Source organism: Mesoplodon mirus (assembly GCF_964341445.2).
Source record: "Mesoplodon mirus genome assembly, chromosome: 8".
Taxonomy (NCBI): Eukaryota; Metazoa; Chordata; class Mammalia; order Artiodactyla; family Ziphiidae; genus Mesoplodon; species Mesoplodon mirus.
In genome coordinates, this window is record NC_138984.1 from 90512175 (window position 1) to 90535854 (window position 23680).

The window sequence follows — 23680 nt, forward strand, 5'->3', positions numbered from 1 at the left end:
CATCAGTGGATGGATATTTGTGTTGTTTCTACTTTTTAGAAATTATGAATAAGACTGCTAGGAACATTCATGAACAAGTTTTGGTGTGGAAATATGTTTCATCTCTATTTCTCACTTAGGAGGGAAGTTGCTGAGTCTTACTGTTAACCTTTTGAGGAACTGCCAGATTGTCTTCCCAAGTGGCTGCACCACTTTACATTCCCACCAGCAGTGTATGAGGGCTCCAATTTCTCCACATCCTGACCAACATGTATTAGTGTCTGTCTTTTTTGCTTACAGCCATCCTAGTGGGGGTAAAGTGGTATTTCACTGTGGTTTTGATTTGATGGCTAACCTGGAGAGCTTTGAGCATTTTGGTGCCACAATCTGGTTTAGGTTTTATACGAATCTGTCTGGCTAAGATTAAACTGTAGGGGAGAAGAAAAGAGGGAACAGGGTAGGGGGGAACCAGTCAGGAAGTCACTGCAGTAATTCAGGTGGGAGATGGTGGTAGACCAGGGTGGTGGCTGTGAAAGTGGTGGGAAGTGATAGAGTCCTGGAATCTGAAAAGCTCCCAGGTAAGAAGTGTGGGATTTCCAGGTTCTTCATAAGACAAGTATTCAATTGTGGTCCTGGGGAAAAAGAATGCCTGAGCGTTAGGTTTTGTACCAAGGGTGGGGAGAGGATGAGCCTGTGAGCCTCTTTTTAGTGGGACCTAGCCCAGGATCAAGTGCCTGATAGCACAGGGAGGGTGCCATGGTGTTTGGGATGAACATGGCCATGGGGTCTGTCAGAGAGCTCGAGGTTGGTACCTGGCTCCCTCACTATGGATGTGGGCGACTCTGGGCATACCATCTAAGGTCTCTACTGCCCCAATTCTTTTTTTTTTTTTTTTTTTTTGTGGTACGTGGGTCACTGTTGTGGCCTCTCCCGTTGCGGAGCACAGGCTCTGGACGCACAGTCTCAGCGGCCATGGCTCAGGGGCCCAGCCGCTCCGCGGCATGTGGGATCTTCCCAGACCGGGGCACGAGCCCATGTCCCCTGCATCGGCAGGGGGACTCTCAACCACTGTGCCACCAGGGAAACCCAATGCCCCAATTCTTATCTGAAAAAGGAAACAGTTCTAACTCTTCCAGGGGTGTTGAGGGGAGCTACTGGGGAGAGTGAAGACATTATGGTGAGTTCCTCGGGCCTTGAGAAGAGAAGGGAGATTTTGAGAGGGAGTCAGTGGCAATGAAGAAGTGCTCTAAAATAGTTGGCTTAGAATCATCTTTGAGATTCAACTGCCATTTGTATTTTCCTCTTTTGACTCTTTCCTTCAGCCTTCTAGAAAATGCAAAATCTTTAAATATTTTATTTGAAAATATAAGATGACTTTGTTTTGCAGTCCTGGGCCAAATGATAGTCATATGATTTGATCTAAATAAATTGACTAGAAATGTGTATCAATGATTTAGGGACTGTAACAATCAATGGTTTCAGTCTAACCTTATAAAATATCACTCAGACCTCATCAAGTCTCTCTGTAAGATGTAGTTGCTCAGTCAAATTAAGGCTGATGCATGAAAGGCAAGGCAAGTAACCATTCTATATTGATAGACCTTTTCCTTTACTAAGTAGCTTCTGTCGTCGGAATACAAATTGCTCCTGGGCAGAGCAGAGTGTCAAGGTCCCATCCATCGTACTCACATCTAGATGGAAGTTACCTTTGGATATAAGAACCACTGTGTTCATAATAGCAATTTTAAAAAGTCTAAAACATAAGTTATTCGCTTTTCTCAGCTCAATGTTTTGTTGCTTTACCTTTGCTTCCCGTTTATACTTTAAAAATAAAATGCATAATTTGGTTTCTGTACTAGTTATATTTACTAGACAATAAATTTATTAGACAATATAAAACTATGTGAAAATGTGTACCATTTTATAGTTACAAAACTAACAGTAACGGTACATCTAAGTAATGGTATATACCTAGTCGATTCACAGAGGAGTAAAAAGTATAGACCTTCTGCATTCGTGATGTGATTACGGAGTCTTGAGATGTGAGCCCAAGAATGATTTCATTCTTATGAGGTAAGAACGTTCAACTCAGCCCCAGTCACTCCAGACTACTGCTACCCCTTGGTTCTTTTCAGTTGGGGATATAATGGAGAAGAAGGAAAGTGATTTGTCCTTTCTTCTGGGAACACCCCCCTGTGGCACCCGCTGTTCTTGTAGGTCCAGAGTTGACATGGCCGGTGTTGCAGAGACTGGTAGCTATTCACCAAACCCATCTCCCTTTCTTTTTGAGCACATGAAGTGTCTCCTTTTCATTATATATGGTCATGTAACTGAGTTCTGGCCAACTGCAACTGAATGGATTGATGTTTACTCCAGAAATACATGTATGGTTTAACAGCATGAAATCTATTGTTATTCATCATATTAATAAATTACAAGAGGGAAAATGTATGATCTCTTTCAAAGATGCCCCCAAAAGCATTTGATACCATTCCACCTCCACGATCTGATTTTTTAAAAAACAGGTTAAAAAAAAAAGTCCAGGTCTCATGTGTGATGATGAAATTATGCTTATTTTTGAAAAGTTTCTGTCCTCCTTGAATTGGCTGAAATTTCAACTTATTCGGGCATTCAACATTCAGAACAAAGCTGGCTGTATTTGGCAAATGGTAAGAAAAGAGACATTAAACTATCAGCACTTTTAAGTATCATTGAGCAATACTTTTATTCCCTAAATGCACAGCTTTGCGTGAGGATGTGTCTAATAATTAGCTGGTAGACCAGATTCCTCAGGAGTCTCTTCTGGTCTCATAAGTAAATAGGATTTCTTTGTTGTAATTATTTATTTCCCCGAGAGGCCAGAAAGGCTGTAATCTTAACAACAATTTTATCTGTTTCCTCCCTCTCTAATGATATACTGTGTAGACTTAAGAGACTGGGAAAACTTGCTGGGTTTCCCTAGTCTGGGCTTCCAGAAGATACTTCTCTTTTAAAGGGCCCAGGTGTTAAGCCAAATCCCCTGTTTATAGAATGTTAAGGTTATGACACAAATCAGTAAAAGCCTGGACGTGCTGTTACTGCTGACACTGCGCCCCTAACACACGCCATTGTGCCTTTTATTTCCCTTTCACAATAGTGTGGGGCTAAGGAGGGAGTGTAAAACTTCACTTTGAATTTCCTGGCTTTTGTTGCTTTGTTGAGCAATCCTAATGCTATTGAATTTCTTTCCCCCCTGGCTGGGAGGTTGTTTTTCTGGTGTGAAGTTGTGCATTGTATTTTTCTAAGAAGTACAATGGTTGGGACACGTCATATTTGTATGAATGAAAACCGTAGATTGACCTTTGGCATTATAAGGGGAAGCAGAGGAATATGTGTAAAAATGTGTGACTTCATTGGAACCTGATTGTGATTTTCCGTAGGGAGGTCATTTTGTGTATGGGGTTTACTGGATATCTTTCTCTCTTGCTTTCCCCTTGGGTTGGATCAGCTCAGGAAGTTGCTGTGATTACATGAAGGCAAACACCCAGGTGAAAGGGAAACATTCTGCCAATTGTCATGGTGCCTCCAAGCTTAGAGAGCCCACGTTCATCCTTTAAGGGACAGCAGACACCCTACCAGCTCACTCTTTCTGGTAGATTTACTGCAGAAAAGTGGCTCTGAGCTTGTTCACGTGGCAAAACAAAGAGGTCTCATTAGCTGACTTTTTCTCTTATTCCTTTCATTTATTAAAATAATCTATATTGTTTATTTTCCTCATTGCAAAAGCTGTATATGTTCAGAGTAGAAAACTTGATAAATAAAAATAGGCAAAAAGAGAAAGACAAAAGCATTAGTTAATCAACCACTGCTAATGAGTCAGCGTATATCTTTGTAGGCATTTTTCTTATGCAGAACTATTTTTTGTTTTGAAAAAGGACTCATACCATGCATAGGTTTTGTTACCTATTTTAAACCACAACCTCAGTGCATCTTTGCACAGCAATGACGTTTATCTAATTTTTTTATGTTTAATTATAAAAGGTATACATACACAGTTTTAAAAAAAGAAGGGAACTTCCCTGGTGGCTCAGTGGTTACCAATCCACCTGCCAAGGCAGGGGACACATGTTCAATCCCTGGTTCGGGAAGATCCCACACGTTGTGGAGCAACTAAGCCCTTGCACCACAACTCCTGAGCCTGCGCCCTAGAGCCCGTGAACCACAACCACTGAGCCTGTGTGCCACAACTACTGAAGCCCATGTGCCTAGAGCCCGTGCTCCGCAACAAGAGAAGCCACCGCAGTGAGAAGCCCGCGAACCGCAACGAAGAGTAGCCCTCGCTTGCTGCAACTAGAGAAAGCCCGTGTGCAGCAACGAAGACCCAGTGCAGCCAAAAATAAATAAATAAGTATATAAATAAGTAAATTTAAAATAAAAAGTAAATAAATAAAAGAAGAAACATTACTTGAGGTAATTTAAGCTAAAAATTTTAAACTTTGTATCTTTTCACATTCATACATATATAACATTCATTTTTTCCATTTTATACAATATCCCTTGATTAGATGAATTATAATTTACCTAAGTACTCGTCTCTTGTTCTTCCTCTGGACTGCAAGCTGTGTGGAACTGTGCACTTTTATCACCGTTGTATACCAGCACCTGCATAGTGACTGCTACATAATAGGCTCTCAATAATTGATACATGAATAAACTTATATTGTTTTCAATTTTTCTCCATTAGAAACATTCCTCCACATAAAACTTTGGCCACATGTATTTTGTAGATTTTGTGTAGTCCTAGAAGTAGAATTTTGAGCATGAACCCGTGTTTTGGAAACCAAGCTGTCTGGATTTGTATTCTGGGTTTTACCACTTACAAACTGTGGAGTGCTGAGGCCAGCACATGAGAGGCACTTACACACATCTCTTCCCAATTCTGAGTTCCGTGACCTCACGTTTGTAACTTGAAATCTGTCGTGGTGGAAGTATTTACACCACAGACATTGGGAAATACTGCACATCAGGGCTTTTTCTTTGTCCTGTTTCTTTTCTTTTCTTTCTTTCTTTTTTTTTTTTTTTTGAGATTGCTGGTTTGCTGTCATACCATTGCCATGACCATAGAAAAGTTACATAACCTCCCGGGGGTTAGTTTTCTCCTGTGTAGAATGGAGACAGCTGAAGCCCTGCCCCGTAGTCAGGGAGGCTGCTTTGCCTGCTCCAGGGGGCACCTTCACACGGGAGTACGTGAACTGTACCTTCTGGAATGGCAGAGTGCACAGCACTGCTCACAGGGCAAGTGTGAGGATGGAATGGTTAATACATGTAACTGTACAAGCACTTAGCCCGAGCACATGCTAAGCACATAATAAATGAAAGCAATCATTATATTGTTATAATACATGTATGTGTTATTTTAGGTGTTTCCAAATGCTCTCTAAAAGTGTTGGACCAGTTCGTACTCTCACTACCAATTTCCTTACTCCTTTGCCATGAGTGAATATTATGGGTCTTTTCCCCAGTCTAACTGCTGAAAAATATCTAATGATGGCATTCATTTGCTTTCCATTGATTATTGGTTGAAGCTGGGCATCTTTTCATTTGTCTGTTGGCCACTGGATTTCTATGAATTATCTGTTTATGCTCCTTGTCTGTTTTTCTATTAGCATCCTCTTCTTTGTCTTTTCCACCTTTCTTCTGAAATCAATCTGTAAGTCCTCTTTGTTTACTTTTTTCAATATATGTGTCACAAGCATTTGACTTTGTTTAATCCTGTTTTGTTTTTATGTTTGTTTGCTACACCAAATCTATTTTAAATTTGTGGTGGCAAAAATTATTGTTTTCTGTGTTTGGTGTTTTGTTTACTTAGGTATGCTAAACTTATAAACAATCTCAAAACATTTCAATAATTATGGCATAGTATTTCATGTATGAACAGACATCTAGGTTATATTCATATCTATCCTTTATCCATTTAATGTATTATAATTATTATATTAAAATATGTAAGTATCTATAACTATTACAAATACATATAATTGTAAGTAACTATTTTGCTATTATAAACAACTTTGGTTCAACATTGTTATAACTGCATTTTTGCACACATTACAAATTTTTCATCTAGGATAGTGCCAAATTGTCCTCTGGAAAGGTTATACTATTTTTCACCCTCACTATCAGCATATGAAAATGTTATTATGTATTCAGAAAATAAGAAATCTGTGAAAAAAAATGTTCATATTGAGATTTGAGGATGCAGTTCATAGTATCTTTTTCTTGTAGGTAAGAAGATGTCTCAATGTCTGTCCAATTCTGATTTTGTTACATCTTCACCACATAAATTATCCAAACACAAAGACTGAAGTGTGTTGCTAAGCTCTTTATCAGATCTGGGGAAATAACAGCAACCAGAAAGGCAGTCTGAGCTGCTGCAGAATGTTCATCATGAAGGCTCATGAAGACACATAACGCAAATGTAAAGAGAGACTCAGAAAATAAAGATGCAAAGGGAGCAAAGCCCCCTTTGCTTTGAGTTGAGGGAGCAAAACCCACACAACTTGGCGTGTGAATTAGAGACAGTAAGAATGTGAGTCCTGAGGTCCCCAGCAACCTCAGGTTCCTGGATGGATTGTCCAAGGGCAAGTGTGGTTTGAAGATGTCCAATCTATTTCTGGTGGAGATGTCACACTGCAAATTCACCAAAGGGTATAGGAATGATTTCACACAACAGTTCACTGGGTGATTTACGTGGGTGCAGGCAGTGGGATCATGTGACGCTGGTCAGCCAACTGACAACAGACCTGCTTTGCCACTGACAGTCAACCAGCACTGAGAGATATCAGCCACCAGCGTGAGAGCTGGGAAGGCATAATAACATTTACATTGATGTTTTCAACCGCAACTGCGACATGCTTTTTCTCTGCGATTGCAAAGATGCAATATGCGATTGTACAATAAATTCCCCAGCCTTCATTCTTTAAGGCTTTCTAACCCAAATTTGATCATTTCACAGCAGTGTTGTGGGTTACTATTACTCTCAAATGGAATCGATATCTATCTTATATATATGTTTTTTAAGGGATCAGTGTTTCTATTGCTTGAATACCACTGCCATTTAATCAAAAGATGAAATTCAAGAAAAAGCATGATTATATTGTCCTGAATGTTAAACAATATTCTGCATGCGTGAGACATTGATGAATATTGCAAGGAGCATCTCGTGGCTAATCCTTGTCACTTTAAGATAAAAGATTCAGCAAAACTCATACCCAGACCAGAAAAAGATGCTAATTTGGTAAGACTGAATTCAGCTCTGTAGATGCACAGGACCAAGTTCTTCAGCGAGAAAGAGAAAATAAAATTTAAAATAAAAAGAATGCAGGTTTTATGTTCTAATTTATGTTCTAATTTTTAATTTATTTTTTTAATACTTATAAAGATGCAACTCTTTTCTAGACCTCAGTGTAGTTTTTAGATAAAGCTGACAACCACCATCACAACCAAATATGGCAACTGCCGAATTTTAAAGGCTCATAGGTTATAGTGCTAAGAAAGTAATAAAGACAACTAACTATCCACGATTTGTGTTGAGGCCTGGTTTGCTAAAATTCCTCTCCAGGGAGGGATAAAGTTTATTTGCCTTTTCTTATTCCCCATGTGGGCAGCAAGTCTGGGGAAGACAATGTGCTGAAACAAGTGCCATCAAAGCCCAAAACAGGGCACTCAGCTTTACTCCTGGCCGGCAAAAACTATCTTTCTACTGTAAGAACATTGCTGCTCTTTGGGGACCCCAGGTCTTCATCTGTAAATGAGGTTTCAAATTCTGAGAAAATTCCAGGGATCTCTCCACTGACACCCAGAGGGAAGCTGGAGGAAATGTGAGAGATCAGATAGCTGCTGGTTATAGACTGGAGAGGGCCAAGAAAGGGTGCTGGAGTTCAAGGACACTGAAGTGTGAGAGGGGCATGGACCATGTAGGCCTCCGAGGAGACAAGAAAAGACTAGGCATTGTTGGAAAATTACTAGACTGCTGGGTCCACGTGAGTGAGACATTCATGAGTGCATTCATCTCTGTATCCCCAGAGCCTCACACGGTGCCTGGCATGAAGTAGGCATTAGACACAGATTTACTGTAAAGTGAAACAACCTTAAGCTTTAGGGTCCCTTCTATATACATTCTAAAAATATTCACTTTTGTGCCCGACTTTGTATTTGCAGTCTTATATTCTTTTTCATAAGAGGGTCTCCCAACTCCTACAAGCTTCAGTCCCCCGCGAAACCTTACCTGTCTCCTGTGGGTATGCAATAAATATTTGTTGACCTAATGAGTAACAAAAAAATAAATAATACAGGAAGGAAGGAAGGAAGGAGGGGAAAGAAAAGGAAATGCAAACCAAAAAGTCCAGTGGCTACTGGGAAGATCAAATTCAAACTTGATCAGTCGGAGGCAGCATTTCTAAACTGTTCCCAAACAACAGTAGACAATGATTTACCTCAATTAATTCAGCCAGCTAGAAGCTTAGTTCTTACTTGCCCGCTGAGACCTAAAAGACAGATGTGTCTGTGCCCCTCTCCTTAGGCTGTTTTCAGGGATTGCAGTATGGGTTGTAAGCATCTCCAGAAGTAGGAGAGAGAGGTGAGTATGAGAAGCTTTGTGCTTGGCGTTGTGTTAGGTTCTTTCACACTCCTCGTCTCACTTAATTTATTGTTCCCATTTCATAGATAAGAAAGCTGAAGGTCAGAGAGGTGAAATAATTTTCCTTAGTCATGCAACTATTAACCAGTAAATTTGCAATTTGAACCTTTATCTGTTGAGTCCAAAATCCTACACATGTTCTTCGCCACTCCATGCTATTCTACAGGGAGAAAATAGAGGGCCCTTTTTGTGGGTTACAAAAATTTTAATGAAAAATAAGAAAAGCACAAAGGAGAACAGCAGGAAATTAAAGTGAATAGGGATTAATGGACACATTTTTATTACCTAATTAACTGTGGCATCTTTATTCTGCTGTTTATTAGAAGAAGATCCATATAATTCAGCATACACTGGGAAGACTCAGTGCATCTTGGGCCATAGAAACTTCAAGAAAGAGTGAATTTGGAGGAGTGATTTGAAATAGAGGCTGTAGATGGTTCACAGATCAAATCTGAGGAAACTTGTAATCAGAGGGAGCCCAAAAGATGCTTAGACTGAAATGAGAAAAAAGTCACTTCTCAGTGGAATTTTAATTTCTGTGTAGTTCTGTAGAGCTTTTGGTTATTCATTCCTGGTAGTAGGAAGCCCTCAAGAAGTCAGTTTTGGGGCACTGCAATGTGTCTACAGCTGTACTAGGCATTGTGGGTATTCAAAACAAACACATGATGTAATCTCTGCCCTTAAGACTAACAGGATAGTTAGGGAGTCATGATACAGGTCCAGACCACAAGGAGATAGAGTCATCTGTGATGATAGAGGGTAAATTATGAGGAAGGGGTAAAAATAAGGCGAAATATAATACTCCGCTAATTTTGTGGATTTCCTGACCTTTTTTCAGTGTCTCACAAGTTACAGTACAGTTTCATGTGCATCCCCTCCCCAGATGAAGAAGGAAAGGAAAGCTTAGAAAGGCAAAGTGAATTGCCCAAGGCTACCCAGCTGGTAAGCGGTAGAGCTGGGAGTCCAGCAATTTTCCTCATATTCCCAGGCCAGGGTTCTTACCAGACAATAACTTTTTACTGAGTCACCTTTTACTAGGAAGCACCTTCACTACCCAATGCATTTTAAACAAATTGTCAAGTTTCCTATTCACCAAACTGACCACTATTGCAGAATTTTGACTCAGTATTAAAAAGTGTGAGAGTAGAAGTCTATGACTTTGGAATCAGGCTCAAGATATATTTGGACGCATCCTAGGAGTTGACCAGTGGTGTGCAGTGAGTGGCTCTGGGGCCAGGGGTGAGGGGTGGGAGGTAGATGGGTGGGTGAGAAGCCTGCTTTGTAGCATTTGCTGATTTCCATTGGGTAAATACCCCCACCAGTGCCAATTTTAAGCTATCAACAGTTTAAGATCTAGTTCAGGAAATTCCTGAATATTTAACAAAGGCTCTTAGCTGGTAAGAAGCTAGCTCACTCCTGGCTGTTGCCTCTGCAGTCTTTTCCACTCTCATTTTTGGTGCTAAGAAGCATCTTGTGTGAAAATTTTGGATCCGACTTGAAAATCTTGAGTCTAGTGCTGTGGTTATGACTTCCTCTCTTCTTTATTTGTTCCTGTCCATTAGAAGACAAATTCATATTCTGTATCTCATTGATTTTTTGAGAGTGGCTTGATGTTATCTGTCTGACATACACAAGCCGACTACATCATTGATAATTACTTCTCCTTTTTAATTCTTAAAGAACAGTGTATTGATACTCCTGGTTGATCTGAAAATCAGACTTCTAGGGCAGATAAGAAAGCTGTGCTTTCACTCAAATATTCTTCCTCTTCTTATAGTCAGCAACATTTCTATACGGAGCTAATTCATTTAAGATCTCCACTTGCTGAATTTAATGTAGCTCAATGTTAATGAATGTTTAATTCTGAATTGCTGATGTTCTGGTATTCTTTGCCTTAGTGGCACTGCTTGACCATGATTAAGTCAAAAAATCTGCTTTGTTCACGTTACTCTGAAAATCTGGAGTGCAAGGTATCCATTCAGTTTTATTTCTCCCTGGTGGGTACAGCCCTCATTGGATACTAATGAGAATTACAAATGTGGGTAAAGGAGAAACTAGTGACTTTGGAATGGAGGGGCTGGTTATTTAAAGATGTATTGCCATGGCACTTACGGAAAATGATTTATTTGTTTTGTTTTGTCCTCCTATAAATCAAGAATACAGCACAACGTTAAACATTCCTCAATATTTATGCTAATATAAATTTGGGTTTACATACTTGACACTAATTCAGGAGAAGAAGTGATATTAGAATAATGGCTACCTGTGACAGCCACGAGTGTTACTTTAACTCTTTAGTAGGCTATGGATGTTACCGTGTAGAGCAGACATGGCAGATAACTCCCTGTCTGGAGCAGTTTCTCTGGTAAGTGCATTCTGACCACATTCTCTATCTTTTGTTTGGTTCTGTTTGGGGCATTAGGTTAGCAGTTGTATTTATAAATTTCTCACTAAGGGGTCACTGGAACAGAATGAAGAGACAGAGGATGGGTTTTGTGAGAAATCAGAACCCAGGATGTTTGACTGTATCTGCAAGTCTTGGGGCAGCCCATGGATCCAGTAAGCAAACAAACAAACAAAAATACTCATTTGTAAAGGACAGATTTTATATCCACTAAACTGTGTTTCTTACTTCCCTGCCATTTTGTTGGCATCACTTAGTTACGACCCTCTCAAATTCTTCAACCACTTTTTGCTTCAGTTTCCTTATAAGTAAAATGGGGATAGTAATAGGACTTGCCTCATAAGATTACTGAGAGTAAGGGAGACAAATACAATACACAGTGCTTGTATGTGCGTGTGGTAGGTGGGCTCAATACATACTCTGGGGCTCGGCAGACACCACGCACCATTGGAATCCTGATGGTACCTTTGCACTCTCCATCCTACTGGAGTATTTGTGAAAGTCCATTGGACCCCAACAATCACAGGCAATTTTCTGAGATGTTGTGTTAGGGCTGTCACCCCCTAGTCTGCAGTAGAAGCTCAGAGACTCGCTGGAGTTCACTGCACTGCCATTGTCCTCAGTGCCTCTCTGCACTGTATGAATTGGGTCAATCTCGGATTCACTGCCTGGTTGACCTTTGCGGGGAGAACGCTGCAACTCTATTTTCCATATTTCTCAGTGTCTGAGTGCATTTTTGATGTCGCCTATCTGCAGCCATCCCCAAGATGCACACATTCAATTTGGTGATAGGTTTCCTTTGGAAGATATAATTGATGCAGACCGACCATCGTATCTCCCATGAAAATTTGGAACTTCTTTGATTACTTTTGATGCAAAGTACAATGAGAATTCAAGGCCTTATTATTATTCTTGTTAACCAGGAGACATGCCAGGTTTAAAGTCAGATTTGTTTCTGTGTTAGTAATACATTTGTATTACCTTTCCTTGCAGTCCCCGTCTATACTCCTGCTATCTTCAATGTGAGTTTGCGCTTGTCAAAATGAATAATATGCAGCATCAATTCAAACTCCACTTTTCCAGTGTGTTCAGCTGGAATAGTTTCACTTTGCCTTGATTCTGTTGATTGCTATTAAATCCTGGATGGCTTTAAATTCTGTGAGATAGTCCTCAAAGTATCACTTATAAATTGTGTGCATTTATTAGAGTCTTGCTTAGAACAAAGAGTGTTCAAGCCCCCGGAAAAGACTGCCTTCTACTTCTGCTCTCTAGATAGAAGAGGCTATGGAAACATATTTTATCTTTTGAGAAAAAATTAATTGTTTAAAAAGTAAATATAATAAATTATTGTAGGGAGGATTTTTGCTTTTATTCTTTTCTTTCTTTTTTTTTTTTTTTGCGGTACGCGGGCCTGTCACTGTTGCGGCCTCTCCCGTGGCGGAGTACACAGGCTCCGGACGCACAGGCTCAGCGGCCGTGGCTCACGGGCCCAGCTGCTCCACGGCATGTGGGATCCTCCCGGACCGGGGCACGAACCCGTGTCCCCTGCATTGGCAGGCGGACTCTCAACCACTGCGCCACCAGGGAAGCCCTATTCTTTTCTTTTTTATTTGGTGGAGGAAAAAATGTAATCCAAACCCAATACACTTTAGTGAAGAGTGTGGGTTTGGGCCAAGAGTCATAATAAATTTCTTTGTGTCCATCTGTACAATACTGATGTAAACAAAGTGTTGGTTGAATTTATTATGAGGGCATTGTTCCTATGTAATTTATCTGGTTTCAAAAGCCAAACTCCAGCTCTTTTATTCTTAGAAGTATGGTTATTATAGACTACATCTTACGAATTCTTGTCAGATAGAGTATTACATATATCAACTATATTTTTCTATTGAAAAAATTGGGGGCCTCCCTGGTGGCGCAGTGGTTGGGAGTCCGCCTGCCGATGCAGGGGATACGGGTTCGTGCCCCAGTCTGGGAGGATCCCATATGCCGCGGAGCGGCTGGGCCCGTGAGCCATGGCCGCTGGGCCTGTGCGTCCGGAGCCTGTGCTCCGCAACGGGAGAGGCCACAACGGTGAGAGGCCCGCGTACAGCAAAAAAAAAAAAAAAAAAAAAAAAAAAAAAAATTGGACCCACTTCAAATAAAAATCCGTTCAAAGTGTAGTCAAGATGAGTTGAGTAGTGGTTGTCTAGTGTTGGTTGAGCATATCATGTAAGCCCAGCCATGTGCTGCGTGCTGAGAGTAGGAATCCTAGGAGGTGCTAGGCTACAAGAGGAAGGGAAGAACAGTGATGTGTTGACCACCACCATTATTGTTCCAACTAGACTCAGGTTTACCACAATGCTAATGAACCTTAAATTTAAATGAGGTCCCTCATTTGTATGAGTGTCTTCCAAGACTCTGGGTAAGGCCCAGGTAATGTGTTCACATGGCCACATGTTTTGTAAAATTTGGAAAAGTCAGATATTTAAATGCAATTGGTTAAGATCATTCCAACTTCCCCTAGTTGGTAACCACTGTATTTGGAGTGGCCACCAGTCTTGTGATGATCCAGCTGAGGGAAATTGGGTTGGGACAGCATTTAGTTTGGGTTTCCTGAGATACATTTATGTGGCCTACAGTCACTTCCATGTCCAGTCAGGTTCTTGTTAACCATCCCAATGCAGAAACAGTGCCCCAGGATATTTCTACTGCCCACTGTGCTGACCCACTCAGCATCAGGATACAAGAAGCAGAGAGCAGAAGTCATATCACAGCATCGACATGCTTTACAGGGCCTGGCATTAGAAATAAGTGAATGGTGGGACTTCCCTGGTGGTCCAGTGGTAAAGAATATGCCTTACAACGCAGGGGAAACGGGTTCGATCCTTGGTCGGGGAACTAAGATCCCACAGGCCTCGGGCCAACTAACCCGTGCGCCACAACTACTGAGTTTGTGCACCTCAACTAGAGCCCACGTGCTGCAAACTACAGAGCCCACATGCCCTGGATCCAGCGCACCACAGCTAGAGAGAGAAAACCTGCAAGCCACAACTAGAGAGAAGCCTGCACACCACAACGAAGATCCCGCATGCCACAGCTAAGACCAGACACACCCAAAAATAAATAAAACAAATAAAGAAATAAGTGGATGGTGAAGGAAACATGAGGTTTGAAATGTACAGAGCCAGAAGCTAGTCTCATCAATGACCAGTGAAAATGGAAGTTCTTTTCTGTCAGAAATATACTCGGTAATGAACCATTTAATACCATATGTAAATCCACTGCTACAGATTGAATGTGCCCCTCCCCAAGTTCATATGTTGAAAACCTAATACCCAAGGTGATGGCATTAGGAGGTGGGGGTCTCTGAGAGGTGATTAGATCATGAAAGTGGACCCCCCATGAATGGAATTAGTGCTGTCATTAAAGAGACCCCAGAAAGTTCCCTTGTCCCTCTTGCCATGTGAGGCTATAGTGAGAAGACCGTCATCAAGGAAGAAGCAGGCTCTCACCAGACACTGAATTTACCAGCGCCTTTATCTTGGACTTCCCGGATCCCGGAACTGTGAGAAGTAAATTTTTGTTGATAAGCCACTTGGTATATGGTATTTTTGTTATAGTAGCCCAAATGGACTAAGGTACCCACCATACATTTTTTCTTTCATGATAGCAATGTGTGAAATAGAACTAGTCATAATGCTTGTATTTGTAGGATACAAACTTGCAGCCACATTATAAAGAGGTTTGTCTCCGTGTAATGGTTATTGCACCCAACCATCAATGATAAACAAATTTAGTTCAACCAAGCTAGAGCAAAAACTGAATTATGTTGTTATCCTCTTTATAAAAATAATATTACAAAATCATTCATGAAGAGGTGATCAAGATTGTACAGCCAAATAATTTAGAAAAAACATTATAGATGCATGCAAGGCAATTAATTAATTAAAATATTGTGTTGTTTTTCTAGATTTTGTGAGGCAAGTATCATTCGGAAGTTTAAAGATACGTAATTTGTGGTGATTTCTTTTCTCATTCTGAGTACATACTCACTTTTATTTTGTATTCTAGTCTTTAAAGAGTGTTCTCCCAATTGTAAGAATTCCAAGCCCCACAAAAATCTGGATCCACCAGACTCCAGTTCTGTGCCACTTTCAGGCATATTAATCTCATTTTAAGGTGCATGATAGCTGGATGTGACAAAACATGTTCATTCCTTTTTCGAACGAGCAAACTGAGGCTCAGAGAGGTTGAAGCACTTCCCTGAGAGGAGCTGGTACGTGCTGGCCTGCAATCATACCCTGGTTCATGCTGCTTCCATGTGACTTTTCTTCTCACTCCAGGCTGCCTTTGGTGTCCGTTGTTCTGGTGTCCCTCATGAGCTTTCTCTCACAGTCCTCACAGTTCTTCCTTAAGTCATTAAGGTTCAGCAAACACTTTTGTTGCTGTCATTACCTTTCATTTCACATGGCATGTAGAGGCCATCAGGTGAGGGGGATTTTTGAGTAAGCCGGGGTTGAAGCAAACAAACAAAAAGAAAAGAACTGAACAGTACAGGCAAAAGGAATGAAGAGTTGGTTAGCAGTTAAGGAGTAAAAATGAAAAGTTACTATTTATAGAGTGCCTACTCTGACCATACCCTCTACTAGCATCTTAAATATGGAATCAGAGACTACCCTGGAGATTTAGGGCCCCCCCCCGAAGTCCAGTTGAGTGTGCTTTTGAAGTGATAAGCTTCCAAGAGCTCACCCCAACTCCTGAACAGGCAGAGGTAGCAAATATGATGAAAATGGCCTTTGAGGAAGAATGGGGAAAATGGAACAAAGGGGTGAGGGTCCTTTGCCTGTGCCCCATGTGTCACCATGTGCAAGTGCTACAAAGACTATCTTCTTGGCATCCCCAGCAGTATTTAGAATTGACATGACTGCTGGGTACCCTGCTTGGAATCCACTTGTCAGCCTTCACCTCAGTGATTTTATCTCCTCGTGTTGAATACTTCATGCTCATCACCTCCTGCTTTTGGCCCACCTTTTACTCCAGCTGCTGCTCCTGTAATTAGCTTCATGCTGGCCAGTTTTGACAGTGCTTCACCTCAGGTACACCATGGACCTCTTCCTGTGTGTCCTTCTGACATCAAGGATGAGAGAGATGCCTGTGGAAACCTGGAAACCACATGCAACCTGGAAGTGTGGGAACTTGCACTTCCCGTGATGGATGGGAACAGGGGCTGTAAGAGAAGTGCTTCCCCTTCTGTTTTACAGGCCAGTGGTGCTGAGGTAGAGTCTCACAGTGGCTCACAAGGTGCCGGTGGGGCTGAGCTCCCATCACAGTGCTGACCAACTGGACAACACACCTTTCTCTCCTGTTTTATTGTCCACAGAGTCTCACTCCCATTTCCTGGGTTTGCCTTTCCGCCAAGTGCAACCCACCATCTTAGACTCTGCCTGGAAGCGACAGTTTGGGGTAAAGAGTTGAGGAGGAATCCTGGCTCAGAAACCCACGCTAGCACCAGTAAATCGTGGACATTGGGGCTCCATCTTAGAGCCAAATGACACATCTGCAGGCAAAATACAGAAAAGGAGAAGGGCAGGGAAAGCAAAATCATCACAATGGCTCATCAAATACCTTCTGTAAAAGGATTTATTTTCACTAGATATTCTAAAAGTTACCTTCCAGCATCAGTACGTCAATCCATTTCTTTTTCTTCCATAATATGGAAACAGGTCCCAGTGAGACCACATATTTTTTTAGAAACAAATGACCTCAAACTGAGAATCCTTGCGAGGTGATCTGCTGCCTTATTACCTGATAAATGGCCTTTCACATAAAGATATCATGGATTCTGCCACCAAGAATACTTTTAAAAAGGAATCTTTCTCACTGTGAAATATCCTGTGAAGGCAGTTATCACAATTTTTCTGTGAGCTGTCACAACAAATAGTTGTTTTGGAGTTGATACAGCATGATTTTGTCAAGTCTTTCATTTATTAATTATTCAAAAGAGGAGAATTCCAATCATGTTAATATTGTGTTTCTAAAATGTAGTGTTTTCCCACAGGGATTTTCCTAGGGATCAGGAATCAGGGAAACATCTTTTGTTTTTATATAAGATGGGTTTGTGTAGACAAAAAGGGAAATAGATTCCAGAACTCTCAAATACAATGCTGTCTTATAATGTGAGACCCTTCCTTTATAAAATGTGCACAGGAGCAAAAGTAATCATGATGTGAAAACATTCACTAATGCTATTCGTTTACTTATATAATTAGTTTCCACTTAAAAGTCTCTTCCCTACTTAACACTAGACTTGCCAATTACTTTGACAAACTAATATAAATCTACTGCAAAGTGAAGTTGCAAATCTTGCAAAAGATGCAGGATTTTGTAAAGTTGATAAAAGCGATGTTGACAGTTGTTTGAATCATGTGCAAAGCTGCTGACAGATGGGAATGGAAGACTTAGAAAACTGAGCAATAAGTAAAAGGGAAAAAATCAAGGAGAATGATGATGGAATAGTAATTCATCAGAAATGTTTGAAAATCAATTGTTTCAGAGGGCCCTTGAGAAAAAGATGAAGTCCCAAAATATTTTACTCTTTTTATTCCAGTGAGGGATGTCATAATGTGGTATTATACTATCATAATATTTGGTAGAAAAATTACGTGAAAAAAACCTCTCATTTGTTTCATTCTTGTTTCCAAAAAGTAATTTATGGTTGCAATTATAACCCCCAATTTAAAACATGATAAAGTAAACATCTTTTAAGAAATTTTAGTTTTGCTTTTCAAAGTGAAATCTCCTTCACACCTTACCCGCAAGCACCGACTATTTACTCTGAATTTTTTTTTCTGCTTTAAGTGGGTTCACTTGAAGAAGCTTTTCTAAATTATGCTGTATAATAAATCAGAGAGTCATGGATCAGGCATTTTGGAATTTGGAAAACAGTTTTGAGAAACCATCTGCCTTTGTATTCCCACTTTGCGGTTGAACACCTAAGAAATTGGATGACACAGCTGATTGTTGGGGCCACGGCAGGTAGAGAGATCAGACAAACTTCTCAGACTCATGACATGCAACACAGTTCTTCCTACAACTATGCTTCTACAACTCTGCCAAATCACCCAAGTCCTCTGCATCTGAGATTCACTATATTTGGCACCAGGTCCTGTCTATGGGGTTTTCGAAGATCATTAAGAAAAAGTGCTATCAAAAATTTCAATATAGTTAGTTAACTCTTGACTCTGGATTAGAAAGAAAATGCAGATACTTGGGGGGAAAAAAAACCCGAACTTTGAATGCTTAGAAATATTTTAGCTCTGTTCTGTTTTACAATATATGACTTCTTCTCAAAATAACATTATACTTTATTTTTACTCTGAAAGTTTTGAAATGGCTTCTGGCCAAGAGCATTAAAATTCTGAACGGATCATTCTAGAACAGCAGATAACTCAGAAAGCATTTCTGTTTAGCTTTGTAATACTTTACAGAATATTTCTGGGAGTGGATTTATCTTTCCTAAATATATATATATATATATTTAAAGGAAAATGTTAAAATTAGTTTGGCGGTCCTGAGCACAAATCAGAAATAGTGGCTGGTAGAGGAAGTCAGTTTTGAATTAAAAATTTGTCTTAGATAATCCATGGAGCCAAGACTTTGCACACAGATGTTACAGAGTTGTTTGTATCCAAATTTTAAATGTACTTGTTATCCAGAAACTTTCCAGGTGCTCAGAAAATAGTTTGAGTCTTTTCCAGATCTAGCATTTTTAAGGCATTAATATTCAAAATTTGGAGAGATATTTTCAGACCATTAAAATACTTATTATCAAGAAGAAATACAAACGAAAAAGAACTCATCTTGTTATCCATTTCATTATACTTGATTCCCTCCCCTCTTCCCTTTTCAAATTACAGCTGGTAAACAGATGGCAGGCATAACAGTTGCACAAATAAGCAGACACACACACACACACACACACACACACACACACTCCTAATGGGGAGACCTGTTTGTCGGGGTGTCCAGGGAGGACTCCTGGCTGAGGAGGACCTGGTTGTCAGTTCTGTCAGAGCTGTTGTGGAAAGGGAAGGGTTTGGGGATATATTAGTTCTGCATGTGTGTCCCACAGCAAACAATCAGTTGGTAAGTCACACATCCTAGGTCCCAACATAGTGGAGCCTTTTCTCAATTCCTATGTTCTTGAATTTTTCTTCAAGTCCCTGGGAGACAGAAAATCTCCTGAGGCATTTTGAGCAGGAGAGTGATATGATCAGATTTAAAACACTGTTCTGGCTGCAGTGAGGAGAAAGTACTTTGCAGGCACGGGGAGGAGGTGGGGAAAGATAGAGGAAGGAAGTGGGGAGTCGGGGACGGAGACGAAGCAGGAGATTAATAGTTGGTTCTTGTGGTGGTTCATGTGAGGGCAATAGAACCTGGGCTAGAGAAGTGCCCAGATTCCAGAAAAAAAGGAGCTGAGTCACTAGGGCATGGTGACAAATTGGCAGTAGGAGTGAGGGAGAGGGAGGTATCAAGGAAAACTTGTAAGTTTCTGGCTTAAACATCTGGTTGGGTGGTGGAGCCATTTGCAGAAATGGGAAAGTTGGAGTAGGTAGAAATTTGTAGAGGTCCATTTCAGACTTGTTTGAGATGTCAGTAGAACATTCAGGTACAAATCTCAACTAGACCACCACGAGCTCAGAAGAAAGGTGTGGAGGGCTGGAGACTAACATTTCAGGACATGTAATGTCTTTCAAAGCACCTATACAAATTTTATCTCATTTAATCACATAACAATCCCTGTATGAAGTCAGCAGAGCAGATATTGTTATCCTGTATTTCATAGGTGGGGAAACGGAAACAAAAAAGATGTTCAGAGACTTGGCCAAATTCATGTCTCCAAACCCAAGGGCATCCTCTGGGACATGGTCATTTGGTCCTGTTCTTCCATCTCAAAGTCTTACCGAGTGTTTTATTCTGATTTAAGGCTTGTTTTCTAATTTTCTACACATGGGAAAGAAGTAGGGTTTTTTCTCTTTACAGAGAGTTCCAGACTCCACAAGTATTGATAGAACACATCAACTTCATTGATATCTCTTGTCTAGAGGTACAGTGATAAAATAAAGAGGATGATCTCTGGTCAAAAGGGGAGTTTAGGGCCATGGTTCCCATCAATGCAGACAGAGTGGGCACAGCAGAAAGGGTGGCAGAGGTACAACCTGTGGGTTTTGAAGAAAACTGGTCCTTCCATGTCTGGCCAGTGGAGGGAGAGTTCTATCATCCATTGGGTCCCAGCAGGACAACATCTGCCCAGCAGACTAAGAGTCTGTCCTGCTTCCTTAGGCAGTACTAGAGAAAAGGTCCTCAGGCCCTCCGTCTCACAGGGGAGATGACTTACTGAGTGTCTGGGCATCCAGGAGTTCCACTACCGAGGCACATCTAGCTAAAAGCCAGTCACATTTCAAACCTATCTTTGGTGCCTATAAGACACCTCTGTTATAATCAAGGTGCAATGGCTTAGATTTTTGAGGGAAAGTCTGGTGACCAAAGAAAGAGTCTCATAAAAATTTTGTTTGCTAAGTGAGCCACATGCCCCAGGGAGCTGTGTATCTCAGAAGCCAGTACCAAGACTTGAGATTCTCTTTTCTCTACCAAAGCCCTCTAGATTTTAAATTTTTTTCTGTGGGTATTCAAATGCCCCCTCCTCCTTTCAGCTCCAACATACCTTTTTCTCCTTTTATTAGCTTGACATTTAACATGTCTCCCCTCAGCTGCTACACACACTCTATTTTCAGTAGGAGAAGGTGGACGTGGCTGCACTTTGGGCTCATCTAACATCTTGAACTATTTTTCAGATGTTGTGGGTAAAGCCAAACCCTAAATAACTTTAGCCAAACACTTTCCCTTAATTTCTAGCCTCACATGTATTTAAAGGGAAATATATTCCACATGTTTCTGATTTCATTTATCCCTAATTCCTCAAGAGGTTATTTTCTGAGACATGGTTGAGGTCCCAGAAGCCTCATGAACACTCTTCCTCCCACTCAGTTAAACCCATCTTTCTCAGGCTTAGAAGACCACTTTGAACCAAGAGTCGGTAACGTAATCATCGAAGTTTCCTCCTGATATATGTCTGCTTCAGAAATTATGGTCAAAACATGTCCACAGTTCTCTTCCAATCTCCATTTTTCTAAGTCTTCTTTGGTCTATGGATTTAGGGTTTTAAAAACTGCATATGCATGGCAAGATATTCTTTTGACTTAAATTTTCTGATTTCAACCACGCAACAAAGACTTATTCAATATCTCTTGGAGACCCAGTGCTGAGAAAGGTCCCTGGGGGATGTGGCATGTTATAACCTTAATTTTGAATGAGATGCCTTTCATGACATCTGGATGGTTAGGGGAGCGTGTCCATGGCTACAGAGCAGGTGCGAGAACAAGAGGGCAAGTTAGAAGTCCTGAGACCAAGTGTGCTCGCAGGGGGTTTAGAGAGAGAGGAGGAGGAAGAGGAGAAGAAGGGGGCATGCTAGCGGGGCACCACAGGTTGGAAAGGAACCTCAGAGATGAAACCTAGGAGGGCACATCTGTGCTGTGCGGTGAGAGCGGGATCCTGGCACCCTGAATCTGGGCATCTGTCTTCAGAGATTATAGATCATTGTGGCAACAGGAAGTGTTCACTGATGGAAGTCATTTTTCAACTACCAGTTTATTCTCACACCAAAGGAAAAAGTGGGTAGAGCATGTACTCAGAACTCACGTCCTCACAGGTCACTTGGGACTTAGGACATGCACTGTGAAAAAGTTACAGGAACTAGTTTTTTTCTTTCAAAAATATATTTATAAAAGAACAAACAAACTCCAGCAACAGCACTAGGGCCACTAATGACCCAAACACCAGCTATTTCAAATGCACAAACACTTAAGAAGCTTGGGGAAAACGAGAGGAAATTCCAGCGAGAGAAAAGGAGAACACTTGACAATAGGTGGGGTTCATTTCCTCCCTGCGTGGAGTTTTCTCCAACCCTTGCTTCAAGACTCAGTGTTTCTGGTATTACTAACTCACAGGAAAAGGTCATGAAGTAACCCCAGCCTAGTCAGGACCGGAGGTGATTTAGAGCCTGAATGAAGGACAGAACCTCCAGGGAGCTTTCGCCCTGGCCCCGTTAGGCATCCCCAGCACGCTCTCTGGGGTTTGTTCTAACTGACTCAGGTGTGGTTTCATTGATGATATATGATAGATTAGTGTTTGGCAAAAGAATTACCACCTCAAGCTTGGGACAGCTGACTATAGATCAATTCCATTCCCACAGCCAGTTTCTGTTGAGCAAGATTATCTGAAGGCAGCTCGTGGCTCATGCATACCATTAGCAGGGTTAAATGAAGATTTAATGACCCAGGATTCAGCTGTTTAGTTTTCAGTGCACCTATAATTTCCACCTAATCATTTTAAAGCACCTTACCTTGCAGGGAGCAGAGCATCTAGGACCTGTTTTTGTGGACAAAGTTTGGGGACCCAAGGGCCAGTGATGGTGCCATCCTAGAGGAAGTGACCCAAAAGCTGATGAAAGTGAATGCGGCAGGGTTATTATTCCCACCCAGAATTTCCCCAGAATAGTGAGCATGGACTGAGTGCTATTATTATTATTATTATTTGCGGTACGCCGGCCTCTCACTGTTGTGGCCTCTCCCGTTACGGAGCACAGGCTCTGGACGCGCAGGCTCAGCGGCCATGGCTCACGGGCCCAGCCGCTCTGCGGCACACGGGATCCTCCCGGACCGGGGCACGAACCCGTGTCCCCTGCATCGGCAGGTGGACTCTCAACCACTGCGCCACCAGGGAAGCCCAGTGCTATTATTAAAGGTCTGTATTTCTCAGCCATTATCCTGGTCCCCCATGGTAGAAATAAGAGAGCCAGGACCCGCCACCTGTCCAAACCAAGAAAGTAAGTTCACAGCCAGCAGAGGTGAACTCTCTCAGCATTCCGTGTCCAGCTTGCTGGTTATTTCACTGCCTCAGCCTCGCCTTTTGGCTCCTGATATTCATAGAGAAAAGCGATTTGCCTTCCTCTGCAGTTAACAGAGTCATCTTAGTAGAGGGTCACTGCTTTCTCCCATATCCCCCAACAGTGACAGCCTCCCTGTGAAAGCAGACGGAGATGCTCCCCGCTCCCGCCCTCTCCTGGGGCCTCTGTGTAATGTTACTTGACTTATACATATTTTTTTTTTTTTGGCTGTTGGTGATATTTATTTGAAAATTATTTCCAGATTATAACAAAGGCTGCCCTCTATTAAAGAAGTGCAGCTGAATCACTGACCATATTAAAAGCCTTCAAATTGGGGACTATATATCAAAGCATCGAGGAAGCAGGGGTTTCAAAGGTTGGGGTGACGACACAGGGAACCCAACAACCCACATACAGTGTTCTTGGCTTAAAGGAACTGCTGAGCCTCGGGAACGATTTATACCACATTTATTCTGATGCCACAACATCACCAAGGATGTAAACCAGTCACTGGCACTCTCTCAAAGAGTACATCATTGTAACTCGTTATAACAATACTGCTGTGATATGTCCTTGTAATACTTATAAAGGCTAAGCTATGAAAACAGCACATGCCACCTGTCAGCAGTGATGT